The following is a 17,192-nucleotide window of genomic DNA, read 5'->3' as shown; positions in this document are numbered from 1 at the left end:
ATACCAAAAGACCATGTGTCATTTTTGACAAATATCTTCTTTTGTAAATAAAAGGAATTATGGGAAATTATCTTGATTTAAAAAGAAAACTTAAGTTATAAAAATCGAGAAATCAAGATCATCCGAAAAATGTATAAAAAGAATTTATGCATATGCTTAAGTTTAACATTCAAGGTAGCACTTTTTGCTTCTCTTTTGCAATGTACAAGCTAATAATTTTTCTCTCCCCCTTTTGTTATCAAAAAGAAGGAAAGAATACAATGATATAATTTTTTTTATATCAATGTTTGGATCATAACATCATATATACAAACATAAATACAAATAAATCATATGAAAATCATGACATGAATGATGTTAATATAAAAGATCATGAAAGATCAAGTCATGAATACCAAAAGACATGATTCATAAAAATAAAATAAAATCTTGGGAGATCAAAGATCTGAATTCATAAAAAAATCTTAAGTATCAAGTTCATGATTCAGATAAAACTCATCCAAATTTAATTTGTCAAATCATCAAAGTCACTTTCTTAGTTCAAGAGATTCATAAAATAGATTCATCACTAACAATCACTAGTTAAAATATTAAAAAGATTTAGATATATTTTCAAGAAAAATACATTCTCCCCTTTTTGTTTCAATTTAAGCAATTGATTTCATACAAGCATGCCAAAGTTTTTGTTTGCCAAAATCATGCATCATTGCTTAAAAACCAATAAACAAATCATGATAATTATCAAGATAAACATTTAGGCATTCATAGAATTATTCTTATTTTGTATGTAAGTATTAGATTCAAATTTAATTTTATATCTCTTGTTACATAAATTCTTAATGAGTTATGTCTACTAACAAAATATCTTCAATCAAAAGTCTGATTTGTTACAAATAATTCTAATTCTAATGATCTTTCCTTTGTTGTTTCGACTATTGAGCTTTGAAAAGTATGTTAAATCTCCCATCATAAGCCTTGAGCATCCACTATCAAAATATTATCATTTGCTCCTAGCTTTCAATTATAGACATGTTTACAAGAAAGATAGGTTTGTTCTAGGTTCTCATTTAACTTTGAGTCTCTCATAGTTAAATCTACCTATCTTGTCTTTTGGCATTAAGTCAATCATGGTTCCTTTAGGAACCCAAACTAATTTATGTGAGCCATACTTTTTGAATAGATATTTATATACAAAATGACCATGTCTACCATAAAAATTATACTTAACCTTAGGGGTAATATGCAACATGGGTCCTTTAATAAATAAAGTTGGTTTTTGTTGAGTGTTGCTACTCAAAAACTGATTCTTACTTTTTTATGTACATGACCCTTATTGGCAAGAATCATGTTTAATGATTTGCTACCAATTTTAAATTTTTTTAAAATTTATTATAGTAATACATTTTCATTTTTAACTAAGTCTAACTCTTCACATTTAGTGTAATAAGTTAACATGCAATTATCATGCTTATTTTTTAATTTTTCAAAATTACTAGAGAGAGGCATGATCCTTTTTTTTAGCATTTTATAATTTTTCCAACTAATTTAAATTCATCAAATAAATCATTGAAAGCATTAAGTAATTCATTATAAAGTAAAGGAGCTTCGTTTGAGTCACTTACCTCATTGTTGAGAGCCATTAAGGCATAGTTCACTGCCTCGCCTTTGTTGGTTTGCTCCTCATCTTCGGATGTACTCAATTCATTCTAAGTTAACTTGAGTGCTTTCTTCTTCTTTGGTAGCTTATTCTTTTTAAGTTTATTTTTGTTCTTTGTTTCATGTTTTATGAATTTTTTAAATTTTCTTGTCAAAAGTTCTATGTCATCATCACTTGAGCTTTCGCTCAAGTAGTCTTCTCTTGTTTTAAGTGCTAAATTCTTTCTGTTCTTTGGAAGGTTGTTCTTATGTCCATCATATGCAATACATGTCATTACATAGGTCATTAAAAACCTGATAAGTTCTTTAGGCAAAAAATTGATCAAGTCATTTGCTCCTTGTATTGCTATTACTTTTGGATCTCAATTTTTAGAAAGAGAACGTAAAATTTTATTAACAAATTCAAGATTCAAAAATTTTTTACCAAGTGCTTTCAAATAATTGATGACATTAATAAAACAGGTATACATATCTCTAATGGTTTCACTTGGTTTCATTCGAAACAATTTAAAGCTATTTATCAAAATATTGATTTTAGATTCTTTAACTATATTCATGCCTTCATAAGTTACTTCTAGTGTGTATCAAATCTCATATGCAGTTTCGCATAAAGAAATATAATTAAACTCATTTTTGTCTAAAGTTCAAAACAAAGTATTCATCGCTTTAGCATTCAAAGAAAAAGTCTTCTTCTCCGAATCATTCCATTCGTTTATTGGTTTAGAAGACTTATAAAAATCATTTTCAATGATATTCCATAAATTGAAATCCATAGAAAACAAAAAAACTCTCATTCGTGTTTTCCAATACGTGTAGTCCATCTCATTAAACATAGGAGGACAAATAATAGAGTCCTCTATATTATCAGTAAAAGCTATTCGATTGGGTGTTAAACCAAATGAGAAAAACTTAGCTCTGATACCAACTATTAGGACCATATCGACATTAAGAGGGGGGAAACATTGATTTAAAGATTTTTATTCAATAAAGCCTATATTGAAAAGATGTTTAACTTGAAAACATTTATAATAATATAATGAGCAAGTAAAGTAGTTTGCAATAAAGGTAAATAGCAAAGGAAAAGGCACACCAGATTTATAGTGGTTCGATCATCCTGACCTACGTCCACTCCTGATTCCTCTTCACTCGAGCCACCAGCTTCCACTACTGATCTTCTTACCAATGGGTGAATATCATCTACTCTTACAACTCTTTCTCGTTTTGATAGGCTCAAAAGAGAACCTTTATATGCCTCTTTTATATGGTATCCTTCACACATATTCCCTTAGAACAATCTCTAAGTTCAAAGAGGAGGGACTCAACTTTCTCATAGAGTTTTCACACTCTAAACCCTAAGTTTTCATTCTCTTTTCTTATTGTATCAAGCAAGAAAGATTGGGATATTTACAAGCTCCAAATAGATTCAAATATGAAGCTAAAACGGTCTCATCCTGGGTTTTCAAGGTACTGGCGATACCACCTCTGGTACTAGGCAATAACACCACCTACCAAACTGATAATCGATGGTACCACTGTTTGTCAGTCTGATACTAGGTGGTACCATCACCCAGTCTGACACTAACACTAGGCGGTATCACCACCCAATCTAACGGTACCATCGCCTGACATAATATAAGAGATTGTGTCTAAGTGCTACTATCGCCTGACACAATATGAGAGATTGTGTCTAAGTGCTACTATCGCCTGACACAGTTTGGGAGACTATGTCTGGGCTATACCACCGTCTAGTCTGGTGGTACCACCACTTGTCATAGTCTGGGAAATTATGTATGGGCGGTACCACCACCTAGTCTGGCAGTGTCATTGCTTGGCCCTTTTATGGGTGATCGAATGGGCCTTCCACTTAGCCCAAAACAGCCCCAACTCAGGCTTAATTGGCTCCTAATTGAGTTGGCATTATTTCATACTAAAACTAACTCAATTAGACCTAAACTAACTCGATTTAGATACACAATTACAAGCATAAATCCTATGTTATCCGATATATCATTGGTTCATCCAGTGCTTCATCTGATCCTTCGACGTATCATCCTCTCTTTCGGCGTATTGCCCAATCGGCATGTTGACTCCTGCAACTTCTGATCTCCTTAGTGCAATATCTGATCCTTCGGCCTAATGCCCGAATTCATGGCATGAAGTTCTTCAAACACATCGACCATTCCTCCGGCCCGACGTCTAATCTTCTGACATGTTCCACGTTGGCCCAACATCTGATTTTTCTTGCTTTAATTGAATTGTCTTTCCTTGATCGAGGTTAGTCCTGCATCACTCAAATACATATTAGATCTTAACTTTATCAATTGATTTCATCATCAAAATATGAGATTCAATAGGATCTCCATCCAATAACCCCTGGCTTACTAGATATTAAATCCCCATCCAGTAACCATTCTAAGCTTCATTGGGACTCTCTCAAGGATCCATTAAGACAAGGGCTCATCGGATATCCCATATTTGATCATCTATTTGTCATATTGTCTACCATATATGTGTGACCCTCTAAGCTCAATATTGAGCTAGCTATGTGTTAGGATCAATACGACACTAAGAGGGGGGAGGGGAAGTGAATTAGTACAGCGATTAAAATGACGATTGTGATTCCAAATCTTTCCGAGTTGATAAAAATATAATAAAGAAATCATATCAAGAAGATGTCGACTTGAAGTAAATGTACAATATAGAGTGCAACTAAGTAATGAAAGTAAGCATTAAGGAAATAACACATTGGATTTATAGTGGTCGGTCGTTGTAACCTACATCCACTTCTGATTCCTCCTCCATCGAAGTTATTGGCATCTACTAATGATCTTCCTTCAATAGGCGAAGAGTAACCACCTTCTTATAATGCTTTTTCCTTTTTCGGGTTTAGGAGACAACCCTTACAAACCTCACACCTCATTTGAATGATCACAAGACTTAGAAAGGGATGAGGACACTTAGTACTTTTACAACACTTTCACACCCCAATACTTCAAGATTCTTTTTCACACTTTGTTGCTTCCTCATGCAGAAAAGAGTGGGATATTTATAAGCCTTAATGGCTTCAAAATTGGAGCAAAATAGTGTCTCATCCCGAGTTTCCGGGGTATTGGCAGTACCACTACCAGTATTGGGTGGTACCATCGCCTAACACTCTGACATTAGGCGGTATCATCACCCAGTCTAGCAATACTACTGCTTGACAAAACCTCGGATACTAGGCTCTAGTGGTACCATCGCCTGACAGGGTGGTACCATCGCCTGGCAGCATTAATTGTTGATGGTACCACCGCCCAGACCACTTGGGAGACTAACCCTCAAGCGGTTCCACTACCCACCGTAGGCGGTGCCACCTCCTGGCATGGCTCCAAGTAGCCAAGTGGGCCATCTATCTGGCCCAACTTAACCCTATTTTAGGCCCAATTGGCCCCTAACTAAGTTAGTGGGATTACCTCCCAATCCTAACTCAATCTAAGTTCTAACTATGACAATTAAGGCATTAACTAAGCAATCTTTATCTGGTATGTCAATTGTTCTTCTAGCAAAGTCTTGACGAACTTCTGGAGAACTCTCGGCAAGCTTTTGGTGAATTTTCGATGAATTCTTAGTGAATTTCCGACGAACTCTCAGTGAACTCCCGATGAACTCTCGGTGAGCTCCCGATAAACTCTCGGCAAGCTTCTAGCACATCGTCTGAATCTTTGACGTATCGTCCGATCTTTGACTCTGGGCCAACATCTGCTTTATGCCTTATTTATTATCATAGTTAATCCTACAACACTCTTCTCAACATATGGATAAGATCAATAATTTATCAATTGATTTTATCATCAAAATCTAAGATTCAACAATCTCTTCCTTTTTTTTATGATGATAACTAATTGATTATGGAGTTAACCTTAACTCTCCCTATCTATATGCCATATTGAGATAAGCAAACTTAAATTAAAAAGGAATCATGACCTTTGAATTCAAGTGAAACAATTTTGATCATGATGATCAAATGTAATATATCAAATCAAAATTTCATTTGTTTGTGCATCATTATAGTTTCAAATTAAAACATACACAATTTCAAAACATTACCTTTCATCATCACTTCATGCATGATACCAAAAATAAATCAACATTACTTTTAGCATAACACACATGACACTAAAGCATTCATGATACCAAAATTAACATCTTTTTGGACATAACATACATAATGCTAAGACATTAAAATTTTAAGCATTTATCACTATACCAATATTAAATCAACATTTTGGTCATGATACCATTCATTTATCAATTTTCCCCCTTTGTCATCAACAAAAAGGAGAATCATTCAATAATTTATACAAATATTTTAAACTATTCAAGTAAGTTTTTCACTAATTTATGCAAGCTAGCAAATTTATGAATGGGAAGTTAAGCAAAAACTTTGCAAGATAACTCCTTTTGCTTTTTGAAATGAGCAAGCTAGCATTATTGCTTTAGATGTGCATGCACTTTTTGGTTCTTCTGTATAAGTTTCTTTCTTTCTTTTGTCAGAAAAATAAAAAGAAGAGGAAGAAGGAGAAGAAGGGAGGAATTCATTCATCACAAGAAACATCAAGTTATAAGAACCAAATCCATGAAAAATAAGTTTCATTGAATCAAGCTTCTACTATAGCAAAGAGAAAGGATTCATCAAAAAGATTAAAGTGTACATACCAAATCCCTTTTCTTGTAAATAGAAAGAAGAAGGATTCATAGGAATTGATTATTGTTGAATCTCGGGTTTTAATAATGAAATCAATTGATAAATTATTTGATCTAATCTATAGGTTGAGATAAGTGTGTAAGATTAACTACAATAGCAGTAAGACATAAAACAGATATTGAGCCAGAGTCAAAGATCGGACGATACGTCGAAGATTCGGACGATGTGCCGGAAGTTTGCTGGAAGCTCACAAAGAGTTCGTCAGGAGCTCGTCGAGAGTTCGTCGGAAGTTCGTCGGGAGTTCACTGAGAGTTCATCGGGAGTTCGCCTAAATTTCACCGAGAAGTTCGTCGAAAGCTTGCCGAGGGAACAATTGACATACCGAACATAGATTGCTTGTTTAAATATCTTAATTAGCATAGTTAGACCATAAGTTGAGTTCGAATTGGGAAGTAATCCCACTAACTCAGTTAGGGGCCAACTGGGCCCTTAACATGGCTGAACTGGGCCAGTTGAATAGCCGATTCAACACCCAAATTCACGGTTTGTGGTGGCACCACTTAGCTCTCAGTCTCTCAAGTGGTCTAGGTCATGGTACCGTTGATAGTTAATGCTGTCAGGCGGTAGTACCACCCTGTTAGGCGGTGGTACTACCAGAGCTCGATCTCTGAGCTCTATTAGGTGGTGGTACTACCCAGACTAAGTGGTGGTACCTGTTAGGATCAAGAGCGGGGTTAGCACTAAGAGGGGGGCGGGGGTTAGTGCAGCGATAAAACGTCGGTTCTGAAAAATCTCTTCGTACATTGAAAACCGAACTCGAAAACTTAACTTGAAAGTATATTCGTAAAAGTATTAAAGGCAGTTTCCAGTAAGGTAAATAGCAAGAATAAAATGCAAACCAGATTTTAGAGTGGTTCGGTCGTCGTGACTTACATCCACTTCACTGATTCCTCTTCTGTCGAAGCCACCGGCATCCACTATCGATCTTCCTTTAATAAGCAAAGATCAACCTCCTTCTTACATCCCTCTTCTCCATTTCACAAGTTTAGGAGTCAACCTTTACAAGCACTCACTCCTCTCTTACATAATTCTAACACTTAGACTAGAGGAGGATTCTCACAAGAGATTTCTACAGCGTTTTTCTAATTTTAAACTCTCTGTGCTTATGTGTGTTAACTAGGGATGAGAGGGGTATTTATAGGCTTCAAGTTGATTCAAACTTGGAGCCTAAAAAGGTCTCATCCCAGGTTTCCTGGGTACTAGCGGTACCACCGTCGTTCCTAGGTGATACCACCGTCGAACAAGGGCGGTACCACCGCTGGCAACATTGCTACTGATGGTACCACCGCCCAAGAATCCTAGGGTGCTATTCCCCAGGCGGTGCCACCGCCGGCCAGAGTTTCAGCATCCTAGTTAGGCCTTGAATCCGGCCCAAACCAATCCAGCTTTGGGCCCAATTGACCCCTAACAGAGTTGATGGGATAACCTCCCAATCACAACTCTAATTATGTACTAACTATGATTCCTAAGACATAATCTAAGCATAATAAGTCTGGTTTCTTTCGGCGAGCTTTCGGCGATCTTCCAGCGAATTTCTGACGATCTCTCGGCAATATTCTGATGGACTCCCGGCAAGCTCCTCGACTTCATGACGAGATTCTTGGCGAGTTCCGATGAGCTTCTTTGGCGAGCTTTGAGACTTCTCACCTGGTTCCGACAAAACTTTCGATGAACGTCCGGACTTCCGACGAACCCTTGAACTCCTAACGAAATCGTGTCCTTGAATTAGAGACTTCATTTTGCTTCATGCCTTCCTATCGTAGTTAATCCTGCATATGTAAAAACACACTTCGATCTAGATAATTAATACTAAGCATTAATCATGTTGTTCGGCATGTCATTGGTTCATCGATGCTTCGATGCATCGTCCTCTCTTGCGGCCTATTGCCCAATCGACCAGTTGACTCCGCAACTCCGATATCCTTGGCGCAATGTCTGCTCTTCTTGGCCCGATGCCCGAATCCATAGCCCGAAGCCTTCTATCGATACGTCGACTGATTTACCGGCTCGACGTCCAATCTTCTGACATATTTTCCCCCAGTACAACATGATTCTTCCTGCTTTAATTGTCTTATCCTGATCGAAGTATCATGCGTCACTCAAAACGTATATTAAAACATAAACACTTATCAATTGGTTTCATCATCAAAATATGAGATTCAACAATCTCCCTCTTTTTTATGATGACAACCAATTGATGACGGAGTTAACCTTAACTCTCATAGTTTAAACAAACTCCCCCTATCAATATGCCATATTGATAGAACCTTGAATTCAAGTTGAATTCAAGTCGTTGCAAATTTCATCATGAATATTTGCAACATGTCATCATGCATAACATGATCATACTTCTCATCCTTTATCATCAACAAAAGGAGTAGTGCCAACTATCAAGTATTTGAGATATAATTTCAAATCATTGCATGAAAAACTATAATATCAAGTTTTATCATCATGCAATTTGTAAGCTAAAAAATTTAGCAAGTGTTACATCATATTTAGTGTTAGGATCGAGAGCACTAAGAGGGGGGGGGTGAATTAGTGCAGCGGAAATCTTACAGCGATTAAAAACCAAAAGCTGCGTTCGTTCAAAAACTGTTATGATGCAAAAGCAAATTCTCAGTTTGTATCTAAGTGCAGTTTGCGTCTAAGCGCAGATTGCGTCTAAGCGCAGTTTTGCGTCTAAGCGCAGTTTACGTCTAAACTCAGATTTACGTCTAAACGCTGTTTTACGTCTAAACGCAGATTTATGTCTAAACGCAGATTTACGTCTAAACGCAGTTTTACGTCTAAACGCAGATTTACGTTTAAACTCAGATTTACGTCTTAAACTCAGATTTACGTCTAAACGCAGATTTACGTCTAAACGCAGTTTTACGTCTAGACGCAGATTTACGTCTAAACTTTGAAACTTGTTTGTATACTCGCAGAAGGCAGTATGCAGTTGGAATCAAGACGTAAACGTGAACTGAGATCTGATGATTGAGCAAGAAAAGCCGATTTACGTCTGAATGCAGTTTTACGTCTAAATGCTGAAACTCAATCGTAAAATCGTAGAAGACAGATTGTAGTTATCAATAGGATTAAAGTGTAAGTGTAAACTGCAAAGAAGCTCGTTCGTAAAAGCACGGAAGACAGTTCTGCAGAATCAAACGTAAACGTAAACTGTAATGTATGAAAATACGAATTTACGTCTGAATGCAAATTCAGAAGAACAGCACTTAGAACTTGTTCGTGAAAGCGCAGAGATCAGTAGTAATGAGGGAGGTTTGCAGTAATGATAAAGTGCTCGAAAATAAACGCAAACCAGAGATTTAGAGTGGTTCGGTCAGCCTTGACCTACTCCACTTTTGGCTTCCTCCACCGATGAGGTTGCCGAAGTCAACTAGGTGCCTTCCTTCAATGGGCGAAGGCCAAACTTCCCTTTTACAATTTCTCTCCTTTTGACAGGCTCAGGAGACAACCTTTACAGACCTTTCTCTCCTCACTTTACAACTGAAAACTTGAAGAACAGAAGGAGGAGACTTTAAAGGCTTTACAACACTTTTGAGCTTCTTAGAATCACAGAAAAGATCAAGATTTCGGTGTAGGTCTGTATCTTTTCAGTGCTGAATGGGTGGGGTATTTATAGGCCCCAACCCAATTCAAAATTCGAGCTCAAAACGATCAAATCCCAGAATTCTGGGATCAGGCGGTTGCACCTCTTGACTGGAGAGGTGGCACCGCCTGGCAGAGCTCGAAGACTGAGCTCAGGCGATTGCTTCTCTCTGCCAGAGCTCGAAGACTGAGCTCGATGGTTCCATCACCTGGCAGAGCTCGAAGACTGAGCTTGGTGGTTGCATCACCTGGCAGAGCTCGAAACTGAGCTCGGTGGTTGCATCACCTGGCAGAGCTCCAAACTGAGCTCAGGCTGATGCACCTCTCTGCCAGAGCTCGAAGACTGAGCTTGGTGATTGCATCACCTGGCAGTGCTCGAGACTGAGCTCAGGCTGATGCACCTCTCTGCCAGAGCTCGAAGACTGAGCTCGGTGGTTGCATCGCCTGGCAGAGCTCGAAACTTGAGCTCTGGCGGTGCTACCTCTTGGCAGAGGAGGTTGCACCGCCCAGTCTAGCTCGAAGACTGAGCTCTGGGCGGTTGCACCTCTCGGCTGGGGCGGTTGCACCTCCCAGCCTCGCAGCCCTAGCGGTTGCACCTCCTGGCTGGGGCGGTTGCACCTCCCAACCCCACAGCCCAGGCGGTTGCACCTCCTGGCTGGGGCGGTTGCACCTCCTGGTGCAATCAGGGTCCGAATGGTTCACTCCATTCGGCCCAATTTGAATCTTTTCAGGGGCCCAATTGCCCCAAGATTAAGCTAATGGGATCACCTCCCATTTTCATGCTTAATCATCATGCTAACTACGATTAACTCTAAGACAACTTCTGCAGCTTTGCTCCGATGCGTCAATCGCTTCTTCCGGCGAGTTTCCGGCCAACTTCCGTCGATCATCCGATAACCCTCAGTGATCCTTCTGCGGACATCCGGCATACTCCTGGACTTTGCGACGATCCACTTGGCGAGTTCCGACGAGCTTCGCTTGGCAAGCTTCTGGACTTCTCGGATCTGTTCTCGCTGAACCTCCAACGACCGTCCGAACTTCCGTCGAACTCTCGAACTCCCAACGTGATCATGATCTTGACTCCGGCGCAACACCTGCTGCTTGTCTTACTCTCATCGTAGTTAATCCTGCACACTTATCTCAACACATAGATTAGATAACAAATGACAATTGACTTCATCATCAAAATCCGAGATTCAACAATCTCCCCCTTTTTGATGATGACAATCAATTGATAAAGGAGTTGTCCTTAACTCCCCCTATCTATATGCCATAGTTGAGATAAGTCAACCTTGAATTCAAGACCTAAGAATTCAAGTGACGTATTGATAAGTTAGATCAGTTAAACTTATCAATGCTCCCATCATGATGCCCATCATGATGTATCTCTTCAAGAATGATGTCAAGGCATGACATACATCATCAAGTTTGTATGATAGTGTTTGTAACTGTTCATCATGTAAACATATAAAGCTACGAAGGACTTTTTACATGATGCACACATTTGAGATTTTCTAGCAAGTTTGCATTTTCTATAGAATATCAAATCAAGATATGATGCAAACTATAGCACATGTTCACATATCTCTTGGTGATGCAAGGATGGCATAACATTGTTTATAGCATCACTCAAGTATTTGCAACTATGACATAGACATGATTATGGCAGTTCAGCTATGACATAGTGTTTATCAATTCATATGTTTCTCCCCCTTTGTCATCAACAAAAAGCATGATAGCATTATCAAGCATATAAAGGAAGTCATGACACATATATCTCTTTATTGTGTTTGCTTGACGGAGGAAAGTCATTTTTCAAAGAGTTTTTATAAGAGTGTACAGGAACATCCCATTTTTAGCATACAAACCGAAAAATGAACTTCTTACATGCATTTGGTTAAAAATATTTGTCACATAATTTGCAACATGTTATTTGATCAAGCGTTGTCAAGGCATGTAATAGTAATAACATCCGAAAAATAATTTTAACTAGTTTAAGTATTCGGACACATCAACATTCCTAATTCTCTTCTTATGTAATCAAATTGTTCTTCACATAGGGGTTTTGTGAAGATATCAGCTAGTTGATGTTTGGTATCAATAAACTCTATGGTTACATCATGATTAGTGACATGATCTCGTATAAATTGATGTCTAATATCAATGTGTTTGATTCTTGAGTGTTAAGCTTTTGATGTAGTAACACAATTATTTCAAGTGCAGTATTCTTTCATATTGCATAACAAGATTTTTATTTCAGCAAGTGTAGCATTGTATCATATTGCATAGCAAGATTTTTATTTCAGCAAGTGTAGCATTGTATCATATTGCATAGCAAGATTTTTATTTCAGCAAGTGTAGCATTGTATCATATTGCATAGCAAGATTTTTATTTTAGCAAGTGTAGCATTGTATCATATTGCATAGCAAGATTTTTATTTCAGCAAGTGTAGCATTGCATCACATGGTAAGATATCAGCTCGTACGATGCAAATTTTTGTTTGATGTCTTGATACATAGCAATCATATTAGTAATAGCAACCATATCAATGTCATACTGCTGACTTATCAACTTACATTGGTATGTTGCTTCATATTTTTCAAGGCATAGGCTTTTAAACCTTTTTAGTTTCAGTGCAAAAACCGAGATAAACAACACGAGATGTTTGCAAATATGCTTACACAAACAAAGATAACCCTATCAGGGTAACATATGTACAGCATATCAGGTAACCATAAAGACAAAGTCCTTCATGAATAACATAAGGAGTTTACAACATGTCATATCAAAAACATCAGATGTTTATACAAGCTTATTCATGAGGTGGAAGATTAAAGTGCCTAAGTAAAGAGTCAAATTGTCGATGGATTTGCTGCAGCTCGGTTAGGATTTGATCTTGTCGAAGTTCAAGCCGTTCTTGTCTTTGTTCAAATCGGTCCATCCGAATCCCGATATCTTCGATGGATGATGTGTGAGTTTGCTCAACCGGATGTGTTTCCTCAAAGGGACAGATCGGAGGAGAGTGGGTACTCCTAAAGACTGGGGTTTCCGGCTCTGGTTCAGGTTCAGGTTCAGGCTGAGGGGGATCAGTTCTTCTAGGCATTCTAACCCAGTTACCGTTTCTATAGTGACATCTTAGTCGGTGAAGTAGATTTTTGTTTATTATGCTGAATCTATCTGATTTCATTACTTCTTCTTCTAGTGGTATTTGAATGTCGTAAGCTTTCATTATTCTAGTAATTATTCCACCATATGGGAGCATCATATCTTTCGTAGATAATTCTAACATGTTTTGTTGGATCAGATAGCCAAGACAAATGTCACGTCCTTTCATGATTAGGTACATAATTCCTAATTCCAATTGACTCACTTCATCATGATGGTATTGTTTAGGAAGAATTATACTAGTCATGATATGATGAAGTATCTTAGTGTTAAAGGGCAATAGATGTTCACAACTTTTAGGAATAGATTCTATGTTAGGATTAGCAAGGATTGTTCCTAAGGCTTCAACGTAGGATGTTTCAATAGTTTTTTCATCCCATGATCCTTTAAAGTAAAGTCCTATGCTTTTCATGGGAATACCTATCATATCACAAATGAATCTATCAGTGATTGAGATGTGTTGTCCTAAGAGATAGGTTGACATCCTTTCTTCATCATCTATTTGCATGTTGTTGTAAAATAATCTAACTAGTCTAGGATAAATGGGTTCGTTGATCTGCAAAATTGGAAGTAGATTTAGGTTTGCAAACCAATGGATAGTCTCTACATCTCTTAGTTCATTCAGATCTACGTATTTTCCCTTATTGATGCTTCTTAGTTCGAAGGAGAGAAATTTTTCAGCATGGTTTTTGGAATCAAAAAGAGTGAGATCAAACTCTTCTACTACTCTCCTCTTTCCCTTGTCCCTTGAAGATCTTCTAGATCCCATAACTACTGCTGTTTAGAGGGATAATGATAAGCTAAAGTAAATGAAGATCAAAACAGAATTTAAGAGTTTCTTAGAGAGTACCTTTGTGAAATCTTCAAGAGAAGGAAGGATTCTTGAAGTTTTGCTCCGAAATGGGAGGTATTTGGAAGGCTTAGAGGAGTGATGTGGGAATGGAGGAGACTTGGAAGAGTAGAGGAGGAAATGGGGGTGAGTTGGGGTCGGTTCCTTAGCCGGCCCTAGTGTGGGTTTTAAAAGGCAGAGCTGCTGGCGGTTGCACCTCTGGCTGGAGCGGTGCAACCTCTGGCAACCCGTGATAGCTGGAGGTGCCACCTCCAGCTGGAGAGGTGCCACCGCCTGCAGCCAGTGAGCACCTAAGATGATTTGATTAGGGAGCCTTTGCCTTGAGGAGAGTTTTCAGAGCAATTATTGTTTGTTACATGATTTCGTATGAGTTTTTATTTAAGGAGGAAGCTCTTTGTACGATCAAGATAGATCTTTTAACGTGCATACGTATGTTTGTTTGGTATCCCTTTTAAGATCATGACATATTTAGTTTCTACAAGAATTAATTCGTAGATGAACGGGTTTTGAAGATCAAGGGGGTGTGTGAATTTGGATATCATATGTTTCTAATAAAGTTGTATCGTATTTGTGATTTCACAACTTCCACTTGTTACTTAAGCGTTGCGAGTTCCTTTTTGATTCTTGGTTTATGACCATTGAGAGTCAAGGAGCAGAATGTTATTTCTTGCTCCGGCCTAGACTTTTAATGTTTTTATAGGAAGGGATGATCTTTAGGAACCCATTTGCTTTTGGGTGCCTCATAAATAGATCTACATTTTCTATCATGTTGCATAGAGTTTATCATGGTTCCTTTAGGAACCCAAATTAATTTGTTTGGATTTATTTTCTTGAATGGACAACAATGTGTCTTGTGTCCAGATTTGCAACAAAAGTTGCACTTGGTTTGGTGTTGAACATGTAAGATGGGGCTTTTTACAAAGGTAGTTGGATTTCGGTGAGGACTCCTCACAAATCCAATCCCACTTCTTTTAGGAGCATGACCCTTGTTTGTAAGGATCATGTTTAGTGACTTGCTACCAACCTCGAATTTCTTCAAGGTGTCCTTAAGTAGCAAGTTTTCTTTTTGTATAGTTTCTAAATCATGACATTTAATACATGAATTTAAACTATTATGATGTTCGACTTTTAACTTATCAAACTCACAAGTAAGATTATCATGTACCTTTTTTAGCAACTTGTATTTTCTATTTATAACTTTGCATTCATCAAATAAATCATGGAAGGCATTTAATAATTCATCGAAAGATAAATCAGCATCTAATAAATCCGTTACCTCCTCTTCGATGGCCATAAAGGCGTAATGAGCAACTTGCTCGGTGTTGGATTCCTCTTCCTCAGATGCGCTCGAATCATCCCATGTTGCTTGGAGCGCCTTCTTCTTTGTTGTTCTTTTCTTGACTTGGGGACAATCACTCTTGTAGTGTCCCGGTTTTTTACATTCGTAGCAGATCACTTGGTCCTTCTTGGGTTCAAGTTTATTTTTCACATCGTTTTTAAACTTGTTTCTTTTGAAGAATTTCTTAAACTTTCTTGTCAAAAGTGCTAAGTCATCATCACAGTCCTCATCACTTGAGTTTTCTCTCAAGTGGCATTCAGAAGTTTTAAGTGCCATATCCTTCCTGTTCTTTGGAAGGATGTCTTCTTGCTCTTCATGAGCTTTGCAGGTCATTTCGTAGGTCATTAATGACCCGATTAGTTCTTCAAGAGGGAAATTTCGTAGATCTTTTGCCTCTTGAATAGCGGTGACTTTAGGATCCCAACTCTTAGGAAGGGATCTTAGTATCTTATTAACAAGCTCAAAATCCGAAAAGCTCTTTCCAAGTCCTTTTAGACCGTTGACGACATCCGTGAAACGGGTAAACATGTCGCCAATGGTTTCACTCGGTTTCATTCGGAAAAGTTCAAAAGAATGCAGCAACAGATTGATTTTTGACTCTTTCACTCTACTTGTGCCCTCGTGGGTCACTTCAAGTGTGTGTCAAATATCAAAAGCAGTTTCGCAAGTTGAAACACGATTAAACTCGTTTTTATCAAGTGCGCAAAATAAGGCATTCATAGCCTTTGCATTAAGAGCGAAAGCCTTCTTCTCCAAATCGTTCCAATCGATCATTGGAAGAGAAGATTTTGAAAATCCATTTTCAACAAGGTTCCACAGTTCAAAATCCATAGAAATAAGAAAGATCCTCATTCGGGTCTTCCAGTAAGTGTAGTCCGTTCCACTGAACATGGGTGGACGTGTAATCGAATGCCCCTCTTGGTTTCCGGCGTATGCCATCTCTCTTGGGTTTTAATCCTTTAGAGAGTTAACCTCGCTCTGATACCAATTGTTAGGATCGAGAGCACTAAGAGGGGGGGGGGTGAATTAGTGCAGCGGAAATCTTACAGCGATTAAAAACCAAAAGCTGCGTTCGTTCAAAAACTGTTATGATGCAAAAGCAAATTCTCAGTTTGTATCTAAGTGCAGTTTGCGTCTAAGCGCAGATTGCGTCTAAGCGCAGTTTTGCGTCTAAGCGCAGTTTACGTCTAAACTCAGATTTACGTCTAAACGCTGTTTTACGTCTAAACGCAGATTTATGTCTAAACGCAGATTTACGTCTAAACGCAGACTTACGTCTAAACGCAGTTTTACGTCTAAACGCAGATTTACGTTTAAACTCAGATTTACGTCTTAAACTCAGATTTACGTCTAAACGCAGATTTACGTCTAAACGCAGTTTTACGTCTAGACGCAGATTTACGTCTAAACTTTGAAACTTGTTTGTATACTCGCAGAAGGCAGTATGCAGTTGGAATCAAGACGTAAACGTGAACTGAGATCTGATGATTGAGCAAGAAAAGCTGATTTACGTCTGAATGCAGTTTTACGTCTAAATGCTGAAACTCGTTCGTAAAATCGTAGAAGACAGATTGCAGTTATCAATAGGATTAAAGTGTAAGTGTAAACTGCAAAGAAGCTCGTTCGTAAAAGCACGGAAGATAGTTCTGTAGAATCAAACGTAAACGTAAACTGTAATGTATGAAAATACGAATTTACGTCTGAATGCAGATTCGGAAGAACAGCACTTAGAACTTGTTCGTGAAAGCGCAGAGATCAGTAGTAATGAGGGAGGTTTGCAGTAATGATAAAGTGCTCGAAAATAAACGTAAACCAGAGATTTAGAGTGGTTCGGTCAGCC

This window comes from Musa acuminata, chromosome BXJ2-9 (genome assembly GCF_036884655.1).
Source record: "Musa acuminata AAA Group cultivar baxijiao chromosome BXJ2-9, Cavendish_Baxijiao_AAA, whole genome shotgun sequence".
NCBI classification, from domain to species: Eukaryota; Viridiplantae; Streptophyta; class Magnoliopsida; order Zingiberales; family Musaceae; genus Musa; species Musa acuminata.
The sequence above is the reverse complement of the archived record's forward strand: the minus strand, read 5'-3'. Positions refer to the sequence as shown.